Raw genomic sequence first — 16,343 nt, forward strand, 5'->3', positions numbered from 1 at the left:
AGTTCAAATATTGTTTTTAATCTCAGGTTTGTATTTTTCTTATTATGTTTGTACTGAAAACCTCTAAGTACATGACTTCTGTAGATCTACAGGAAGAAAAAAATATGGAACTTAAGGGCTATATGGCAAAAGATTGCCCAAATCTACAAAATGATATTTAGATGCACACCCTCTGGATCCTCTTCCTATATATGCAAAGCCTCAGTTCTTTAGGTTCTTTCCTCTTGCAGCTATTGCAGTCACACACACACACACAGACTATTTTATTATTATTGATTTGTCTTTAGAAATTACTGTACACTCTTTTTTTAATTTTATTCGGCTAATAATGATATTTTTCTACACAACTGGTTATTTTCACTCTGTCTAAAGAGAGGAACCGAACCCTGGATTTAGTAATATAAGTTTGTTCTGGCCTATCAGAAGACATAGATGTACTTTATATCTAAATTGCCTTCTCTTTGAATACGTGAAAAAGAAAATTAGATGGATAAGAAGATCTTTTCATGTGATGACAAATAAAAGTGGTTCATCTCCTGAACTTCAAGTTCTACAAATCTACGGTTTTACATAACTAATCTAACATTCACAGAACGATAGACTTAACTTAATAATTTCACATACTTGGTATTTTTTTCTTACTTATGTGCTTTTCACACTTCCACTATTATGTTTAAAACATAAAACAAATTTATGAAATTGAATTAAACAGCTGTTCCAAAGTAACTTACGAAATGTCACAGATGTTTAGCCAGTGACTAAAAGACTGTGTGTTTGTATTTGTTTTCTTATAGCAAAGCCACATCGAGCTATCTGCTGAGTCTACCGAGGGTAATCGAAACGCATATTTAAGCGCTGTACTAGCGGGGAACGCTAAAAAACTTTCTCTTAATATTGCACTGATTAAGTTTATTGACTAACAAATTAATCAATCATTATACGTAATGACTAAAATAGTGATCAATTTCACCCTTACATAATTAGTTTATAGTTTATGTAGTTTATCTTCAAGCAACTTTCCATGTAAATATTCTATATGTAAGTAGTATAGATGGTCATCTAGAGTCGGAAGTAAAAATCAAGAACATGACCTAATTTCGAGACATTCATATAACCTGAGAATATTGATCTAATTTGTATGTCAACAACATCAAGAACATTGATCTAATTTGTATGTCAACAACATCAAGAACGTTGATGTAATTTGTATATCAACAATATCAGAGGGTGCGTTTCTAAGTGATATAATAAAATTATAGCAGAGAGGGTGTTATTATACGTATATCGTTAGTTGGTATAATATGATGACCCAATTTTGAAAAGGTAGCATAAATCAATCACATAAATTATGGTATGGAAAGACATGTTCTCACGAGGCCCAAGAGTATGACCCAATTTCGACAAGATAACATACATAATCGTAGTATATAATGAGAGATGTTAACAATATAAAGCACTAGACCTTCATCAGAAGAAGTTGTTGCTGCTGTTGCTACTGTTTGATCAAACAATCCCACAATTCCTGGATGAAGTTGATGGGAACCACAAAATTGAGAACCACAAGAAAATAACGTCATCTTCCCTAATAGTGCTAAACGTTCTAGAGTGACAACAATTTGTTTAGAGTTATTTATCATTACTTTACGCCTTCTACAAATAGTTGCCATATATTTTTTTTCCTTTTTCCGATAAAGTATTTACGTGTGATATCATTCTTTATTGGTTATAATCTTCATTAATTAAATTAATTAAAGTGAGGGTGAATTCACACATTTGTAAACATTTTTATTAGATTTTTTTAAATCGCCATCTGTACCCTTTCATTTGTTCCAATGTTACTTAACCATGTAGAATATAAGCAAAATGTTCATGTTATTACACTCCCCCAGTGGCACAACTGTATGTCTGTGGACTGCTATAAACCAGCTATCGATACCCGTGGTGGGCAGAGCACAGATAGTCCTTTGTATAGGTTTGTACTTATACCAAACAACATCGTGTTATTACTTAGGTAAATAATAATAATTCACAATTTAACTTGTTATATTTATAAAAACGGCTACATACTGTCATTCCAACTTCCCTTCTGCCAAGGGTCTGTTATGGTGTGGTAGTTAAGGTGCTCAACTCGCAATCTGCGAGTCGTGGGTTCGAATTCCCTTTAAGCCGTGAGGAAATTATAATGTTACAGTCAATTCCATTATTCTATAACCCAGGATCCTTAATTAAGGTACTGATATCAGATTGTTGTGACTGTAAGTGAAAAAAAGAAGTAAGATAACAGTGGTTGTTTCCTCCAATCCCCTCCATCTATGATGTCATCCTGCTCAGGGTAATCTGGCCAATAACAAAGGATGAGATTTGAATTACAAGATTCTGTAGTTCTGGCGCTCAGTAAGAGAATACTTTAGGTGAACAACTTCGAATCGTACTTGACGGAATGCCTGCCACTGAGTTTAAGTAGTTTATTCTGCGAAGATTTTGCTTTGGGTAATGTAAATGTCTCAGTTTTTAGTGATTTAAAGTTCTTCAGTGGGACAGCGATACGTTTATAGGTTTACAATGCCTCAGCATTAAAACTTGCTGCAATGGTGTTTAATTCCAACTAAAAGCTACAAAAAAAAACAGTATCTGGACATGTTGTAAAGATGGTCGACTAAAACTGAGCATTCCACTTTAAAATAAGTGTTTACGTGAATTGTATTGAAGAAGGGAAAATAAACTAGCACATCTTTCTGATGTGTAACGTTTCTATAGTCAACTTACCATCTTTGTAAACTTATTAACTTATTACGATTCGAGCGAAGCCGGGCATGGCTACGTGGGGTAAAGCTTTCAACCCGTAATCCGGAGGTCGCGAGTTCGAATCCCCGTCGCACCAAATGTGCTCACCCTTTCAGCCCTAGGAGCGTTATAATGTGACGGTCAATCCCACTATTCGTTGATAAAAGAGTATCTCAAGAGTTGACGGTGGGTAGTTATGACTAGTCGCCTTCCCTCTAGTCTTACACTGCAAAATTAGGGACAGCTAGCGCAGATAGTTCTCGTGTAGCTTTGCGCGAAATTAAAAAAATAAACAAACAAACAAAGGGGCCGAGCGCTTCACGTAAAACAGCTTATTTCGTTGGTTTATAAGGACTAATTGTAGTGTGTTTTTACTTCTCCTTCTTAAAATCACACTTGTATATTTATGGATCAGACTAATGGAAACGAGGTATATGTTGTCGTCATATATTATAAAAACAATCAATGTAGTAAATATGTGGGAGATCTTGGAATGATCAGAGAGCTATTCTGTTCATATAAACTGTCAGGTGATGTCCGAAATAAAGGAAAAATTAGTCGAAGGAGATAAATGTCCGAAGTACATATATAAAAAAAACATTAATTAATTAATAAACAGTTATAATAATTCCATCAGATCTGACACCAGCATATTAGCCAGGTGGACAAGGAATTTCGAACTTCCTGTATGGTTACAGTTATTTCTTAGTATTTTAATGCTATTTCAATCCAAAAACTTGAAATACAGTGCATTTTGATATTTAAAAAAATGTTACGCATTTTCTACGTTCATTGTTTGAAAACCAACAAGAAACGTCATGTACAGTACTAACATTTACATGTGTTTAACAAATTTTCTTCATCTATAGTAATTTCTTGGCTTTAAAAATAAAGTTGATACTCTGGTTCAAACCTAAATACGGTTACAAGTACTATCATTCTAACTTTCATATCTGCTCCACTCACACCTCTAGCTTAGGTTAGTTGCCAACATGTACACCAAATATAATTTTAGTTTATCAATTAATATAATCTTAGTCAACTTTCTATTTAGAAACTACTTTGTCATTTCCTCACTTCTACAGCTATGAAATCCATATGAGTAAGTAGACATTACTTTGTTACATATTGTTCAGATAAGGTATTGCAAACTCTATTGCTTTGTTTACTGCTTTAGTGTTTTATCAAATTTTAAGATGCAAGTCTTTTTATAACTACACATAAAAATCTAGTATTTTGAAAACGTGACCTTATAGATTATATTCTTAGTGATGTAAATGTTTGATAGACCTTGTTCTTCCCATGATGTTTTTTTTCTTTAAACACCAAATGGAAGGTGAAAAGGAAGAAGAGACCATAACATTTGTCATATCTTTAACCAGACATTTGATGGGATGACTGTTTTTAATGGAGCATTCTAAGAAGTTGATTACTAAACTGATAACTGTTATAAACTGGTTTCAACTGTAGTTTTAAGAATGATTGTTTTGATGTATAGAATTCTTATTGTATCAGCATTTTAAGGTTTTCCTCTGCATTCTCTTCTAAACTGGACATTGTAGGATGAAAAGTGTTGGGAAAGAATAGTTAGTCGTGGAAACGTCCATGCCAAAGTTACTCGTTAATCTATTATAGTGCCAAGATCATCAGTTTTCAAAAAGAGACAGTAAAGTACCTCTTAGAACTTCAAAAAGGAAAACTATTGGGTGAAACATTATCGGAATGAAAAATCAAGACATTTTTTATGTTGTTTTGGGGAAAAAAAGAGAGTACCGCTAGAAAAACAATGGTTGAATATCGGGACGAATTATTTTGAAATATGTTCTAAAACTAAACCGCATACCCAAGAATAAATCCACCTTCGACAAACTTTATTACAGCACATCCATTCTACTTAGGAAGGTCCATGTTCCTTTCCTTCCCAGAGTTACTACGGTCCATCAGCTGCCTATTAATCATGAAAATAAAGGTCTCGTGATTTCTGATATAAAACAATGAAAAACTACCCGTAAAGCAATTTATGCAGATTATCATAAAGAGGTCTGAGTTTTAACAGCAATCTAGAAAACGTTTGAATAAAAACTAACTCATTCTAACCATAAAGAACGGTGTAGGTTCGTACCAAAGTATGTGTCTGTTTCAGTTGGTATGAGCTTCGTTATCTAGGAACAGTTGAGCAAACAATGAAAATATTATACTGTAATATTCTGAGCAACGTTTTATTCTCAGAACAATATAATTCTACTGGATAAAAGTGTTTTTTACCATCATAATACATCGTGCTAACACCATACAATATAACTAGCATGTTCTGAAAGAAATAATCTCTAAAAACCTTCCTTGGCACAATAATTTTTTCAATTGTACGGATGTATTACTTTTTACGTAAGTGAAATCGATAGTTCATGCTTTAAACATAACATTTTAAAATAAAAAGAAACAATAAAAGTGAAAATCGAAAGCCATACTTTGAAGATTTAATTGTACTATAATTGATCAATTAACTCGGTACATAACGATTTAACTTAGTTCAGGCAACTGCATATAAAAGTAAACACAATCTAGTAAATTTAGCTCTATGATAAACAAAATAAAGAATTATTATCTTAACTGCTAGTATTAGAATTCAAAGGAAACTAAAAAACAACATTTTTTATCAGTATATTTAATATTATGGTATCACCTATTCAGATACACCAGAACAGACAAATTGTGTTTGTTTTTTTAATTTCGCTCGAAGTTACACGAGGGCTAACTGCGCTAGCCATCCATAATTCAGTAATGTAATACTAGAGGAAAGACAGTCATCACCACCACCGTCAACTCTTGGACTACTCTTTTACCAACGAATATTGGGATTAGCTATCAAGTTATAACGCCCCCTTTCTTATTTGGTGTGACGGGGAATCGAACCCTCAAATTACGAATAGAGCGCCACCTGGGCTGGGCCTGACAAAACATGACTCTTTAAAAAAATGTCCATGAAAGAACGATAAAACAATGATTTAAAATTAAAAATATATGTTACTTATCATTATTTATTAAATATAACAAAAATAACTTTCCTAAACTTGAAATTAACTCTACCTATCAGTTATAGAAAAATAATAGTTGCTTTGGATAAAATTTTACACTGTTTAGAGGCAAATTCAGGAAGTTTACTGCAAACAAACTTAACTAACTAATTTTTCTTATCCACTTTCTTCAGTCAAAGTTCACCATTTAATCGAATAGCTTCATTTAAAACGATTTTGCGTCAAACACAGCACGGTAAAGAGGGTTATAAAATTACTTCGTTTCTGTAGTGCATACTGATATACAGAAGATATTTTAATGCTATAAATAAACATAAAATGTTTTAGTTCGTTTATTTTTAAAAAATTCAAAGTAATGTTGAATATAGCTATAGTATATACCGCTATAGTAGCGGTAAGTCTACGGATTTACAACGCTAAAATCAGGGGTTTGATTCCCCTCGGTGGACTCAGCAGATAGCCCGAGGTGGCTTTGCTAAATGAAAACACACACACACAACAATACCAAATCGGGCTACTATAATCGAATAGTCGAGTTTCTCTTTCTTTCTTGTGATGTCACCAAAGTGCAGAACTCAACAGAACACAGAATTCATAGTCTGACACTCTAGTTACCAGACCACGCAAGTCGTCATAATTTAACGTGTTTTATAAAAAAAAATAAAGCATATAAAATTCATTATGTGATCGCAAATGAACGAAATATTATCAAGCACTTACTAAGGAACTAAACAGCATCTTTTAATTTTCACTATATACTTTGTAATCTAGTTTTTTCTTTAAAACATAAAACCAGAGTTGAAAAATTATTTTTTATGTGATTAAACAGGATGGTTAAAACACCCTAACATTAAGTTTGTTTTTTGTTTTTTTACATTATCAATTATTTCCTTTATTACATTTCTATGATAAAATTTTTATTTTAGAGCAAAGTTAAACAATGAACTATTATTTCTGTCCACTGTTGGAATTCGAATCCTTACTTTTAACCTTGTAAATTCGTAAAATTACCGAGAAATTTTACGATAAGGTCTTATATCAACACCGAGGGATCGATATTTATTCTTATAACACACTCACAATTTAAAGTTCAAAGAATACCTTTAAGCATTTAAAAGTTTCAATCCAATTACCAGCTCTGATATCCAAAGTCGACCGGTCCTAGACATTATTTCACTTTTAACAATGGCCCGGTATGGCCATATGGGTCAAGGCGTTCGATTCCCCGTCGCACCAAACATGCTTGCCCTTTCAGCCGTGGGAGCGTTACAGTGTTACGATCAGTCCCATTATTCGTTGATAAAGAGTAGCCCAAAAGTTTGCGGTAGGTGGTGATGACTAGCTGCCTTCCTTCTAGTCTTACACTGCAAAATTAGGGACGGCTAGTGCAGGTAGCCCTCGTGTAGCTTAATTAGAAAACAAAAAAACACTTTTAATAAAAGATTTGCCAACTAGTGATTGCATGATAAATGTTTTTATTTTAAAGACACAATTCTTAAAACAAGTTTTGAGAGTTTAACCTGTAAAGTCTCTTCTTTATTCTTGGCTTTATTAAACTCTGCTTATTAAGCTTTCCAATGCAAATCAAATATTTAATTTGTTTTGTTATATCTGGAAAATTCCGTCCAGTTTCCTTTGAAAGTTATTATCGTATTAAATTTATCTCTGCAGGTGTCTTATTTCAGTATAATACAATGTTTACTACCCTTTAAAAGAGAACAGCTATTTTGGTTTTATATTACTTAGAAACTTATACGCTCAAAAATATCTTAGTAATTTACAAAAACGTTTTTTTTTATGTTTCACAAATATGTAAAATATTAATATTTATCGTTTTCGATACATTCAGTCAGTTTTAAAAATGTAATTGAACCTCGTTGTCGCAAATTAAATTTAGTTATTAAACTAGATTCATTGTTTGAAAGTAAGAACAAAGCTACATAAAGTGCTATCTGTGCTCTTCCCACGACGTGTAACGAAACCCGGTTTCTAGCAGTATAATTCCGCTATATGCCCCTATGTCCCTGGGGAGGGGGGCATATATCAACCTAATAACATACATCAGCCAGTTAATTTTCAGAAAATTTCTTGTTAAAACTTTGAGATCGTGAGGTTTATTTTTAGATAACCTTTATATTATTATAACTTACAGTTTTTACAGTAAAGTGTATTTGTTTTTAGAACGCGTACAACGTTTCGATGATACGATCTACAACTGATACGATCATTCTGAAGTACACAAATTTAAACAACCCTTCACTTCCACTGTTCCACATTTAGTAAATATTAGTGTACTTCTATTAGAAATTTCTAAAATACTAACACATAACTATGAACTTAACACAACACACATATTCGTATTTACCCATGCAAAGAAAATTAAACACATGTTAAGGAAAGTTTATACTTTATAATGATAGCACCAGTCACTAAAATATCGTATCTGCTCTAAAATTGAATCTTCATTACTGTAAAAGCTGTAAATTGTAATAAACAAAACTTCATCATTAAGTAAACTCAAAACGAAACAACTAAATATAATTTTTGTTTTATTTTTAAGTAAAATACAATTGATCATTTGTATACCACTGCAGTTCGGAGAAATATAATTAATTAGGTGTACAATTAAACAAGATGGCTATTGTAACGCATTCATTAAAACGTTAAATAAAAGAAACCATTCAAAAATTATTCCGATATTTACACATAACAGATTAAATACACGAGCTTTCGACCGAACTCAGGGAAAAAACTATAAAATACAGGCTTTAAATGATAAAAGTCTCCTATACTCTCAACACCAGTCAATCGCTAACTGTATCGTGTTTAACGTCGGTTTCAAGTGAAGACATCCTATGATGTGTGTTATACATCTGGTTGACACTTTAACTCAGCAGGGCTTCTTATCACTTCCCTAGATTCAACTGACTAGACGTTAAATATTATTTCACATGTTTCGATAGACGGAGCTGTCGATCCGACATTATTTCTTATACAAGGTATACAAAGAGTCTATTCTACATGTTGTATATTTGCTTGAGAACTAAATATTTGTGTTCGAAACATTTATATATAAGGATATTTGTGATAGGCAATACCAAGAGATAAAACAATCGAATTGGATCTAAAGGTAATTTTAACTGTCGAGTTTGTCTGAATATGGGATTCTAAAACTGTGTCTTTCTGTGTTTTCTTAAAGCAAAGCCACATCGGGCTATCTGCCGAGCCCACCGAGATGAATCGAACCCCTGATTTTAGCGTCGTAAACCCGTATACTCACCGTTGTACTCGCAGGGGGCCGATTCTAAAACTACTAATAATATTGTCGCTAACTTGATTAATGCTCTTTAACAGCTTAACAGTAGAAACTGAGTTTCGATAACTGTGATAGGCACAGCACAGATAACCTATTTTGTAGATTTGTGTTTAAATGTAAACAAAAAAAAAGTTCATTAATAAATTCTCACTGCATGCTAACAGTCTACCTTCCAAAACAGCTGATTTATCTGGGGCTAATATTATTATTGATTTTCGTGCTATCGTGGTCAGTAAATAGACAATATTCTGTCTCCTTATTTTAAATTTTTTGCACAACGTTTTTACAGGTTATTTTAACGTTTTGTTTTTTAGGTTATCGCAAAAAGCTACACGATAGCCGTCCCTAATTTAACAATGTAGGACTACAGGGAAGACAAATAGTCATCACCACCCACCGCCAACTCTTGGGCTAGTCTTTTACCAACGAACAGTGGGATTAATCGTTACATCCTAATGCCTCCACGACTGAAAGGACGACAATGTTTGGTGCGGCAGTTATATAAACCCATGACCCTCACATTACGAGAGTAGCGCCCTAACCACTTGGCCATGCTGGACCACTATTACAGCATAACCGTCCCTAGTTTTGAACTGATAGATTAGAGGAAATGTAGTAAGTCAACAGTACCCATTACCAAATCTCGGACTAATTTTGTCAGAGTGAATAATGGAATTTTGCCGAAAGTGTAGGGTGACCAGACTTCCTATTTTGCCGGGTCAGTTCCGTTTTCTGGTTATTTGTTCCAGTGTCTCTATAAAAATTGTTAGGACGTCAAACTGTCAGTCACATCGAATCAGAAATGTAACAAACCTGCTTCACGTGGTCATTATTGCCATTCATACTCTCCTTCCGCTAAACTACCTGAAAGTTCCGTTTGGCGAAAAACCCAGGTCTGCACATAATGTAAAGGTAATTAAGACAGTTCTTGTTGTCAAAAAACTTTATGCATTTATGTACCAACTTTTATGTATATTCAATAAAAGAAATACAACTTCTACGTTCCAATCATTTTTCACAAGAAATATGTTTCAAAAGATTTCAAAAGTGATGCTAAATCCTGAAATTAAAATGTTTGGAAATGTTGTAGTTTCTTAAATAAATCTAGGTTTAAAATAGCCTATTTAAGATGAACTGGATAAAATTAATAATTAAGAATTTCTTGGATGTATAACTTGACTATTTTTGCTCGTTTGTTTTGTGTCTGTCGCCAAAAGAGGTAGTTGAACTTATTTCACAAACTATGCCAATTTTAATATATTTGGAAATATTGTAGAACAGTTCAATGAATTTAAAGCAAATTAATTAAAAGTTAATTTATTTCATATCTGTAGTAACCAATTTGAAAGTAGGATCAGGGGCTGGACCGTTTCGAGTTTTGTGTTTGGATATATGGTCATCCTACCAAAGTGCCGAATGCATTGTTTTGCAGCAAATGGACACGAAACATAAACCCTCAGATCAAAATTCGAGGGCGCTAACTACTAGGCCACGACCAAACCTCGACAATGGTCTGGCAGAATAAGACTTCTGTATTGGGCAAAACGACACATTAATTTGACCTGAATTAAACGTTAACATGTAAATGTTATCTTTCATATTCATTACAGAAGTTTACAATAATTTGTTTGTTTGTTTCAGCGCAAAACTCCGCAATGAGTCATATGCGTTCTGTTCACCATGAGGAATCGAACCCTAGATTTTATCGTTGTAAGTCTGCAAACATAATGACGACCACCCAGAGGACTTAGAGTAGATAAGTAGGTGTGGAATAATTAATTCATAAAAATGGCTTAAAGCGTTATGAGACTTGGAACTTATCTTCCAAAGTGTTAAAACGTAATCATAATATTTCATTTTACGTTACGTTATGAGCGACATTATGTTTTTAGAATGGCCCAAAGTTTTAATTAAAAATGATGAACAGCATTGAACTATGTCTATTAGTTAAATAAATGATTGTTTATTGGTGGCATTTGAGCACGCTAAAGTGAATTTAACAGCAGGATTTGGGCCGAACCTGACCTGATGGTTAACATGTACTGTGATATAAGGTTACGAACTTCTCGTCTCGTTATCACTATAGAAAAAAAAATCGTTCTCCAAACGCTGGGGCCATGAGCACGTTTAAAGAGCGATGATTGTTTCGTATTATAATTCATCTCAGGCTAATCTCTGAATTATTATAATACGTACGTTATGTACTACGATTTCAAATAGCCGAAAATTTTAATTTGTTTGTTTTTTGCTGTGTTTTTTTTATTTCGCTTAAAGCTACACGAGGACTGTGTGCGCTAGCCGTCCCTAATTTAACAGTGTAAGTCTAGATGAAAGGCAGTTAGTCATCACCACCCGCCGTCAACTCTTCAGCGACTATTTACCAACGAACCGTAGAAATGACTGAATACGCCCTCACGGCTGAAAGGGCGAGCATGTTTGATGTGAATGGGATACCAACCCACAATCCTCACATTAGGAGTCGACTTCCCTAACCACTTGACCATGCCGGGTAATATTTTAATTTAGAAGGTAATTAAATTTCGATATGTATTAAGTTATGATATTTGCTAACATTATTGATACACACATTATGTAACTTTGTGCTTAATTTCAAAACAAAATAATTTATATAAAAAAATTTCAAACTAGCAAACAATATTCAGTTTTCTGTCTGGTCCGGATCTGAATAATTTATCGATAGTCCAGGTCCACAACGAGCAAATTAATTATGGGCTGATATCGTTACGCTTTACTTGAGCTAGCTTCCTGTGTATTCTTGCCTGGCCTCACGCCGCTCACAAGCTGACTTTTTACCGACGAAGGTATTTAATGTCCTTGTACAAATACAAACGTTCTAAGTTAATTCACTGAAGTTAAACAGTTTGCAGTGTTCGAAAAATATAAATGTTCCTGGTCTAATATCTGTAGAGTTTCGATTAATAAATGTTTATCACCATTATTGCTTCCCAGGTTTATAATATACTGTTTATTTGTTTGGAATTAAGCACAAAGCTACAAAATGGGGTATTTGTGCTTTGCCCCCGAGGTGCATCAAAACCCGGTTTCTAACTTATAGTATACTGACGGTAGCGATCCAACAATAATATACTATCTCCCCACGTGTTGCGATGACTATCTTTATACTCACTAAGAGAAATTTTCGAAAATTCTGCAGGCAATAATACTGGTATTTACGTTGATTCTTATGCTCGAGAATCTTCTACAAATTTAGAGAACAGACGGGACTGGCGCAATACACATTTAACAATATAAGTTACAAACATTTCTAAATATGTATATTAAACTGGAACAAACATAAATATTGAAATAAATACATCATTGTAAATCTGTTACACTGTCAAATTCGTTCATTCTATGACGAGAGTTGTTGGTGGGTGATATTCACCCGCAACATGCGGGGAAACAGTTTAATATTGTTGATTTGCTACAGTCAGTATACTATTAACCCCGGAAGCTATAATTGTGATAAACGTTTATCAATCGAAAAATTGCAGATATTTGACCAGGAACGTTTATATGTTTCGAACATTATAAGCCATTTAACTTTAGTGAATTAACTTCAAACATTAGCATTTCTACGAAACATTAGATATTGTCGTTAGTAAAAAACTTAAGTATGCTCAGCGAAGCAGCTAGCTAACTACCCGTCAAGAGAAGTGTACCTGTATCTCAATACAGAATTAATTCGCTCTCCTTAAAACGTCGACAAAATGTTCGCTTCCAGATCAGATAAAGGACTCAATGTTGTTTGTTTTGTAAAACTTTTGTATGTAAATTATTATTTGTAATAACCATTATTATAAATTGTATGGTTATTTGTATATTAAAATATATTTTGTTAAGAAAGAAAATTGTGTGTATTAATTTTGTTGGCAAATTTGACATTCAATTAACTTTAAATTCAAATTTTCGACTAACTGAAATCGCAATACATAATGTACACAACATAATAAGTCGGGGACTCTTCCAGGATAAAATATAATACGTAACATTTTAAAACATTATGATGTGATAGTTTAAAATTGGCTGTAGAATTTATGTTTCAAAACACGAGAAATACACGTTGCAATATGTTTTAAATAAGATAAGACAGCTAAGACAACCAAAAACTTACTATCTTTAGCTGTATTGTGATCTGTTTAGAGATCAACTCTATTTTTCTCTTTTATCTTCATTGTTTGGAAACTTTCGCATCTTAAATATTTATGTGCTGCTCTACATGTCGTTCTGACTGAAATAACTAATAGAGCATATTGCTTACTAAGTTCCTTCAATGCATCTTGGGAGTGGTTGTATTACTTTTTAGATTTCTAAAGCTGTAAAATGTGGTTCGTACAAACCCTTTTAATTTCATTTAGTTTTGTTTACTGTTCAGAGGGTGTCAGTGGAAGGTCTGAATTTGTTGCCTTAAGGGATAGGTGTGTTTAATACAACAGATGTGAATGTTGAGAAACCAGATGTGGTAGTGAGGTGAATGGAAAAGCTGTGATAAAACGCCGTACATGTAGTCCTACAGGTTGTTAGAACTTTTTACTTTAGTGCTATAGAATTAACTTCTACATGTTTTGGGGATAAATTTTAGGAAGAATGGAAAACTACGTATTTTAACAGTACATTTTATGAACTGCATTATTAGTTATAACTCCTTAATTACAAGGGTTCATAAATTACCTTGCCATTTCATTAATTGAATAGAACCCTATTCTAATCAATTGAGAAATTGATCAATAATCCATGGACATTGTGAATGTCCTGGGTTAAACATTATTATGTATTTGATAAGCGCGTTAACTGTCAACAATAAATTTCATAAGCCTATTAGTCAACTTATGAAACTTTGTGTTTATTCTCTAGGTTTATTTAAGTATTTATATTAAAACAATATTTTCTTTAGTTAAAGAAGGAGCTGTATAAGAGTAACGTTTTGTTTTCTGGTTTTTCTGGTAATTAGTTAAAGGTTTGTTTATTGAATTTCGCGCAAAGCTACATGAGAACTACCAACTATAGTGTGTTAAGGCGTGCGACTCGTAATCTGAGGGTCGCGGGTTCGCATCCCCGTCGCGCCAAACATGCTCGCCCTTTCAGCCGTGGGGGCGTTATAATGTGACGGTCAGTCCCACTATTCGTTGGTAAAAGAGTAGCCTAAGAGTTGACGGTGGGTGGTGATGACTAGCTGCCTTCCCTCTAGTCTTACACTGCTAAATTAGGGACGGCTAGCACAAATAGCCCTCGAGTAGCTTTGTGCGAAATTCAAAAACAAACAAACAAGTCAACTATAGCCGCCCGTAATTTTGAAGTCACAGACTAAAGAGAAGGTAGCTCGTCTATACCACCCACCCACCGCCTGCTCTCAGGTTACTCCTGTTAGACCGATTTATCATATGGTGATCAGGGCGCTCGATTCGAAACCTGTGGATAGCGGGTTATAATTCTTTTCACTGAACATATTCGTTCTTTCAGCTGTGAGGGCGTTATTATATCACAGCCAGTCTTACTATTCATTGGTGAAGGAAGAAACCCACGAGTTAGCGGTGGGTAGTGTTGACAAAACACCTTCTCTCTAGTCTATTATCACTAAATTATGGACGACTAGAGCAAATAGCTCTGGAGAAGATATGTGCGAAATTCAAAGTAAATAAACTGAACAAGTGATTGGATTTGATAGTCACTCTTATCACACAGTCATGACAATAAGGCACGAAGTGTGATGTGTATTTTGAGGGGGGGCATGGAGGGGCATGACGCGAATCGATGAACCTCAGATCCCCATTCTAAACAGTGGGGATAATTATTAAAGGATGACGGTACTTTTTGTTAATAAACAGTATGCCAACTAAGTAACGTAAATTTTACTAGCATTTTCAATGTGAAGACAGTGCATAAAAAAAATCAAAACTCTATTTTCCTAGAGGCAACGTTCTCACATTTCTGTAGCTGTAAGAAATCCCTTGTACTTACCAGGAGGGGAGAGATCGGTGGCTCCATAATAAAAACATTTGTTGTTCAGTTACCTATCACAAAGTGGAAATAATTTTAAAATATATACTAGTAATAGTGTTTAAGTTTGAAAATAAATAAACTCAATTTCATATCTAATACAATACTATCCTACATACAGCTATTACGAATTTTAATTTTTATATACTATGTTTTGTTTATTTTAGTTGTTTGAACTAAAATTGCTCAAATTATTCTTATATTTGAATATCGTATTTGATAATTATACCTGCACTTTGAAATGTATGGGTTAAATAGAGAAAATTAGACTTGTTTCGTACTTTGTATGTAGTTGGGAATTCGCAAAAACAAAGATACGTGTAAATGGAAAAGTGAATATGAACAAACTTTTTATAACTTTCACTCAGTTGATGCCTAGAGAATTTCAACATCAAAAACATGTGCTAATTAACCTTATAACAATTTTGAAATAAATTTGAAACTTTTATTATATATGAACGCTAACGAAGTAGTTTATATGTATCATAGATGGCGCCACTAAAACTTAGGCTCGTAGCTGACTCGAAACCCACTTGAAATAAAAATGTATTCTCAAGATGGCTGGTACAGGTATTAAAACTTTAATGAAAATAATGAACAGAACAACGTTTTGACCTTCTTAGGTTATCTTCAGGTTAACAGAAAGAGTTTGCAAACTCTCTTTTTAAATGTTTCGACCTTTTCAGATGACCTAAGAATTATTTTAAGTAAAGTTTTAATACCCATACCAGCCGTCTTGAGAATACACCTCTATTAAACATTTCCTGTAAGCTTTGTTTTGTATTTATAGTGTACTTAAAATTTTAAATTAATTAATTAATAGTGAAAAATAATATCACAAAATACTAGGTATCTTATGTTTTTGTAAAGTAATAGGTTCTTCTGAGGAAGAAGAAACGAACATCAAATGAAATGATGGGTGTAAAACTTCATTCACGTGAATTAAAATATATGTAGTTTAGTAATAATGCCACTAAACTAAATTGACAAAGTTAACTCATTCACATTTGTTGTTGAAAACTGATTATAATTACGTCATTAAATTTCTCCATTCGAAAAGTAAATGATTATAGACTCGTCATTGAATTTTCTGACTAGAGAATAAATACTTACATTTACGTCAATATTTTCTAACCCAAGGGTAATTTCAATTACTTTTGTTAGTATCTTGTCAAACGCAAGACTATACA

General features: G+C 33.4%; 1 long non-coding RNA gene across 6 annotated transcripts in view; it reads right to left on the bottom strand.

The window, feature by feature from the left end:
* The window catches only part of LOC143246052 (uncharacterized), a 57,521-nt gene that overhangs the window by 13,615 nt on the left and 27,563 nt on the right, over positions 1–16,343 (bottom strand). For 2 of the 6 annotated variants that reach the window (XR_013025770.1, XR_013025764.1), the window contains exons 2-3: positions 15,115–15,167; positions 6,953–7,225 (exon numbers count right to left, since the gene is read on the bottom strand). This is a non-coding gene — a long non-coding RNA (uncharacterized LOC143246052). Of the gene's footprint in view, positions 1–4,627; positions 4,733–6,920; positions 7,226–15,114; positions 15,168–16,343 lie in introns of all 6 variants that reach the window. The other 4 variants (XR_013025753.1, XR_013025747.1, XR_013025767.1 and 1 more) reach the window with 3 other exon arrangements.

The sequence above is a fragment of the Tachypleus tridentatus genome, chromosome 1 (assembly GCF_004210375.1).
Source record: "Tachypleus tridentatus isolate NWPU-2018 chromosome 1, ASM421037v1, whole genome shotgun sequence".
Taxonomy (NCBI): Eukaryota; Metazoa; Arthropoda; class Merostomata; order Xiphosura; family Limulidae; genus Tachypleus; species Tachypleus tridentatus.